At 39.5% G+C, this 6,489-nt stretch overlaps 1 protein-coding gene across 1 annotated transcript in view; it reads left to right on the top strand.

Moving 5' to 3' along the window:
• The window catches only part of UBE2Q2 (ubiquitin conjugating enzyme E2 Q2), a 54,588-nt gene that overhangs the window by 207 nt on the left and 47,892 nt on the right, over positions 1-6,489 (top strand). The gene's annotated exons all lie outside the window — the stretch shown is intronic.

Here is a 6,489-nt window from a genome sequence, read left to right as displayed (position 1 = left end):
GGGCCCGGGTGGCGGCAGGGCCTTCCCCGGGGGTCAGCCCCAGGCGCGGCGGGCCGGGAAGGACGGGGAAACTTTTCATTCGTGCTGTCATGGAGGGATAGCAGAGCGCCCCTGGTCCCCTGCCGAAGGGTTCTTTACAGTTGTTTCATCGTAATAGTGGCACTTAAACTTGGGAAGGGGCACGGGGCAGCCTTGTCCAATCTGAGGACTTCTACTTGCGGTTTGCTTCGGGACTTCTCCTTTCTGCGCTTTGTTCCCTCCCGCCCCCCGACTTAAATTTGTTAAGGTTTTTTTCTTTTAAATGTGTGCGAAGGAAGCAGAATAAAGTGGTCACTGTTGTGTGCCGCAGTAAAAATCCTGTTTTAAAAAAATCGAGGGCCTAAACTTACCAAAGGATTTGAGTATATTGGTATCTGGGATTCATGTACAGGAGAGTGCTGGAGGTTCATTTTTATTGGACTGGTTGTAGTTATAAGTGAATTTCAATGCCTTACTGAGATTCAGAGGGTAAGAGTAGAGAATCAAAAAATTTTTCCTGGGTGAAAATGGGGCTAGTATGTTTGGGTTTGAGGAAGACAAGCTCTGAAGCTTTTTTTGTCTTTTGCCTATAAAAGGATGAAAGTTTCAAACAGATAGTGTGGAGGTAGAAATAAGCATCTAAGTGTAAATATTTGAGTACTGAAAGGTGAAAGTATGTATGCAAACCAGATAAATCCAGTAATCTTGATTAGATCCTTATTTCCCTTAAAACAACTCTATTAAATTTAAGGAGCCTTGTTAAGAGGATCTTTAAGGTTTCACAGTTAATTGTCATGAGGAGTCAGTTTTGTGGTCATGGGACAGGTGTTTGTTTTACTGGACACTTGTATATGCTTGTAAGAGGTAAGATGTTTTCTATGGTAAAACAGTCAAGACGCTTTGGTGTTCTTGTTTTCAGACATGATCTGTTAGACGATGGATTGTGTGACTTCCTTTAAATATTTTTTTATTCAGTAGAGAGTGTTTCATTGCTGAGAAGTCTGGCTCTTTGTTTCCACATGAGATGATCTATTTCATAAGTCTTTCTCTAAAGAGTAAAATAAAAGATCTGATGATTGTGCACCTTTAGTTGCCAGTTGAATTTGATGGGTTATTTCTTTGTCAGGGGACAGCTAGCAGGGAAGCCAGTAGTGAGGCCTGAAGTTTTTGGTGCCTTGGGTTTGTGCTGTCGTGTATGTCTACTTTTGAGGCTGCTTTTGACATAGATGCTTTTGATAGTAAATCTTTCTTAACTTGCAAAGGAGTGTGCTCACTTACTCGCAGGTCTTTGGTGGAGGTGTGACTCCTCAAGCAAGAAACAGGTTAAGGTCACTCTTGGCATTTTTATGTTATTAATGAGGAAACAGTGTCTGCAATCTGCTATTACAGTCTCTTGCCCTAAAGGTCAAGACGTCTTTCACATGCCATTAGAATTGTAGCATATGAGCTTGCAAAAAGAACAGGAAAAGAGCTGTTTCAGACCTCAGAGCTGAGACTTCTGCTTTGAAAAAAAGGCTGTGTCTGAGCTTCTTGAAACTTCTGTTTCACAGTTGTCTGTGAGTAGGTTGGTGCTTTCCAATGTTGACTAATTTTTGGCTCTTTGAGGTAGGTGGCTATTTTCCCTACCTGTTAGAAATAAATGGGAGAAGGCAACCTGAAATACAGAGGTAGCTCTCTTGAAACAAGTGGGCAGAAGATGACAGAGCCAAACAGAGAAAGCTGACCTCTGGGCTCCTGTCCTAGTTTTTTCACACGGGTATTAGAGCTCTTAAGTGTGACGAAAGTGGGTTTTCTCCCCAGTGAATTGAATCTCTTGGCTCTGACTCCTAATTGACTCTGTTTTGTTCTGTAGGTACTGTAAACTAGAAAAACGTAAGTCTTCTTTACTGTTCTTCAGTGGATCTGCAGGTAACTGTGGGAAGTAAAACTTCAAATGGCAGTAGTAGCATACAAAAGCTAGTAAGGATATAATTTGTTGGTAAATATGTTTTCTTGGGGAGACTCACCCTCTGCATCAGAAGCTGCTATCTTAGTGATATGGATTTGCAGTGCGAATATGTAACTTCAGCTGTTTGCTTCTTCTAACCAGTTTAGCTCCTACAGTACTCATCAAGCCAGGGTATTACCCTTGTTCAACTAAAGCTCACAGTAAATTGTACGTCTGGAGACTCAAGAATCCTGTTAAGGGGAAGAGTAAGCACAAAGCTCAATAAAAACTTTTTTCTTCATGGTTCTGTTTACCTCAGTACTTTACCTGAAGTGAAAACTGTCCAGCAGTGTGTACAGATGCTGAAGTTACTGGATGGAGGAAAATCTGGTAGGGAAGGAAATTTCCAGTAGCTTCTGCACTAAGTCTGAAAAAAGAGACCTGATAACTAAGTTGCTCTGATCTTCACAATGGATCTCTTTCTTTTCTCCAGTCTAGAGAGAGAGAGCTGAGGAAAGAGAAAACATTCTCCTGGAGAGGTGAGGGAGAATGTCTGCCTGGGATCTGCATGGATCTCCCCAAGTTTTCTAGACTAAATTCCACAGTTTGCAAGAATTTCCAGGGCAAACCTCTAATCAGAGATGATTTTCTGATTGTCTGCAGTATGAGTTTGTAGAACTGTCAAAGTTAAGCATTTGCTGCAGCATCCTAGGAATGGTCTACCTGTGATACTGAGCAATGCTTGAAATAAAAGCAAGATACATTTTTACTCAATAACTGTTTTGTTTCGTAAAGTGACAGGCAAGCTTTGTCCAAATCCTTCATTATTTCTGGTAGTCACCGATATTGGAATTTAAACGGTTAATGAGGTTATTTTGAGACACACTTTAGGGTGGAGTCATCCCTGTCAGAAACATTGCTGCTTATTCCTGAGAACTGTCTAATTATTGAACTTGTTCAGGCTGTGTACCTTCACATTCCCATTTCATTATGCCAACAGCAGTGTCTCTGTTCTGGAGTTTTATTTCTGTTTTTCTCAGATTTCCTTTTTATTTAGCAGCAGTATTCTACTTAAGTTCAATAAACCTTTACAAAGTATATGTATTTATCCTGGTCCTCCATGTTTTTTGAAATACTTGGAGGAGTGTGTTAGTGATCGTGACTTCAGGTAAGTGTCTTTCAATTCAGTTCATAGTTTGTTTGCTACCTTATGAGACCTAAGTCATAGTATTCAGAAGTGTATGTTAGAATAATTCAATCTTTTCCTAGTTATTACAACAGAAAGGACTGATAATGGACTGCTGTAAAACATAGCATATTTTTTAATATAATCTCTTAAGAGAGGAACTGAATTATTAATATCTCTCCACCCATAGACAGAATTACTACTGAAATTCTGTGTCCTCAGGTAGCATTTGAAGGTAGAATGGGGTTTGCACCAGGTCTGAGTGGGAGCAGATTTTGCCCCAAACAGCTACTGGGCTCTGATGTGCAGTGATATCCTTCATAAATTAACAATTCAATTCAGGTGATATGGCTGACTCTAGTATACTCTTGCTTCTCTGCTGGAAAGAAGTATCTTCTGCTTTTGCTGAAAAATACCCTGCTGCTAAATCGGAGTTAGAATCTGCTATGAAAGACTTGAAAATGTTACTGTCTACAGATAACTGCAACTGATGGGAGAAGACTTTATTTTCCCTTCTAAACCAGAATGGATGAAAAGAGATTACCTGTGAAGCTTTTGACAAGTTGGGTATATACAGAAAGTGAGTGTATTTGCACACAGTAGTTCTTCAAAGGGATAAGATTTTAATATTAAACACACTCCTAGCTAATGCCTAGACAGCTGATAACCTTTTAAAAGGGTTATTTATTTGTACACAGAACTAACCACGTAATGAACGAGGCATTCAGTTCAAACCACTGATACCTTTTTTTTAGATCACTAGACATTCTGTAGTGAGGTTGAGACCTTTATCTTGCAGCATATGAATACCAGGACTAATCAAAGCATACACAGCTTTATCTTGATAATATGTACTTTTCGTACTAAAACTGGATGTACTCTGTGTTTTAAAAAAGGCACTCATGTAACCATTGTGAACCATAACTTACGCAGTAGAAATTGGGAAGTTTTGTGTTTTATGTAGCAAAAATAGAATATTGCAAAAGAGTAGGAGGAATCTTTTGTGTCTGGAAAGACATAGGGCCTTACTTTCTCACACCGCAATTTAGTTGTGCTGTGTGTGAAAGGTTGTAACAAGTACTTCAGGACTTCGCAGGCAGTTGTTCTGTGCCCTCTATAATGTATGAAGTATTCCTAAAGTATCCTAGAAAGCCACAGTGGTGGGCTTCAAATATAAACACTGGCTTATGTTGAGGTTTTAATGTACAGGAAATTGCACTTATTTCAAATGGGTTACTCATGTGAGTTAATGATACAATAATTTCAGAACTGGGACTTTTTTGGTCCTCAAAAGAGCTCTCCCTGCACTTTGATAATTAAAAGAAGTTTATAAAAAGAATTGTATTCTTTATACTCAGCATGCTTCCTCATGTTAACTGTTCAGGAGGCTTTTGTAAAAGACTGAAAGATACCTGGTAATTTTTGTGTGTTTCTTCATATTCAGGAAACTAACTTAGAGCAGGGCTACTGTGTAACAGGCATTTTATGGCGTGTGATGGATTCCTTTGTGTTGCCAGTGATACTTAACTTTGTGTCAAAATTGGAGGACTGGTAGTTGGTGTTACAGAGACCTTTCTTATACTACAAGAAGCAAGAGTATGTACCACTAGTCTTGATTGGGGAGGGGAGGCAGATGTGCTAAGACTTTGGCTTTTCTGTCAAAGCTTTTTGTCAATAAAATAAGGGAGCAGTGCAGAAAGTATTCTGTTCTGGAAAATAAGGTTGCACTTGAAATTCATGTGGCATTCTGTCTACAGTGGAACTTTGTAAAATCAGAAGTTGTTAATGGAGTTGATCAAGTGTGTTCCCAAAAAAAGAGTAACTTCATTCTGTTAGATTTACTCAGTTTAGAATGAATCTACAGGATTTTTTTCTGTGTTATGCCAGGGGACATTGTGTATTGATGACATACTGATATCCTCAGCATGAATTAAAAATTGTAATTGCTAGGAAGAGCAAAGTATGTTTGTGTCCTGTGTGCTCTGTAATCCTGCTGCTGCTTGCAGACCAGGAAAGGCTATGTGCCTTGTGAGGTGGCCAAAATTGAGTTTACTGGATTAAGGACCTGGCTGGCATGTAAAAATTCTTTACTGGGTTATTGTTAATCTGGATCATTTCCCAGTCTGGTTCACTGCATGGCTGCACAAACAGCTGTACCGTCACAACAGAGGGCATAGGAATGAGTGAGTGCTGGGGAAGACTGCTGAAGCCAGCACTGCTGACAGAGCTGCTTGCCAAGTGCTGGCTGAGTCCTCAGTGGCACTTGGGATTGCTCTGTATGGAGTACCTGAGTCGGCATCAGTCCAGTGGGTCTTTGTGAGCATCTGCTTTGTTACAGTGACAGCTCAATAGGGACAATGGACCAGACTAACTGGAAGTAGTTTGTTTACTTGTAAAATTAAATTCCTTTCAGGGGAATGGAAGATACGAAGATGGAAACAGTTCTCTAAATAGTGTTACTTAAAAAAAGGGGGGCGGGGGGGGCACAAAACTTCTGGATAGGAACAAATGTTTGTAGAAGCTGATTAACAGAAATAACTATTTATGCCTTGGTGTGGGCTACTGTTCAGTAGTGTCAGGTTGTTTGTCTTTAGTTTTGAAAGTTGTAAAACCCTGAATTCCTGGCTGAAGTTGATTTTTCTTTAGAATATGAATGATAATATGCCATTTTTAAGACGTGATAGTTCATGATTTAGGAAGCATTCCACTGTATTTCTTCAGCTGCAAGCTCTGTAGAAGTGAAAATGACCTGTCACCAGTGCATAGAAGACAACTGGAAAATTAAATGACTGATTATAGTAAGGGTGGGCTATTTAACATTTGGATCTTGAAGCTAATGTGGTCGGAATACTTCTCAGTTGATCTTTGCTGGAAACAAGCATACAGTTAGTGTATGACTTACTGATTTCTTGCTTCCAGCTGTAATCTTTTAAGTGTGGCATTAAAATAATAACCTTATGTGTTTTGTTTCTTTTTTGTTATGCATGCAAGACGGCATCCTATTCAGTACTGTAGAGTAGTTAGTGCATGATTTCTTGTGACTTAGTTTGGACTGTGGTGTCCTTTTTCCTGGATCTCTTAAATTTTTAACACCTCTGAGAGAAAGAAGAGTTCAATATGATTGCAGATCTTGCAATAGTTTCTTCAGTGTGTATTCAGAAAGGCTGAAACAAAAGCTCTGTCAGGACTTGTGTTAGTGGCATTAGAAAAAATTAAAGCGTTCCTGTGCAGTGGTGTTCAAGATACCACAGGCTTCCTTGAATTTTTGAAATAGGAAATAACTGTGGTAAGAGTGCGGTATTTAATTTATTAATGGTAAACATTGGTTGAAATCTGTGGTACTGAAATGGGGGGGGGG

This window comes from Athene cunicularia, assembly GCF_003259725.1.
Source record: "Athene cunicularia isolate RWA chromosome 10 unlocalized genomic scaffold, athCun1 chr10_part1, whole genome shotgun sequence".
In the NCBI taxonomy this organism is placed as follows: domain Eukaryota; kingdom Metazoa; phylum Chordata; class Aves; order Strigiformes; family Strigidae; genus Athene; species Athene cunicularia.
Note: the sequence above shows the minus strand (reverse complement) of the source record. Positions and strands in the feature narration are given on the sequence as shown.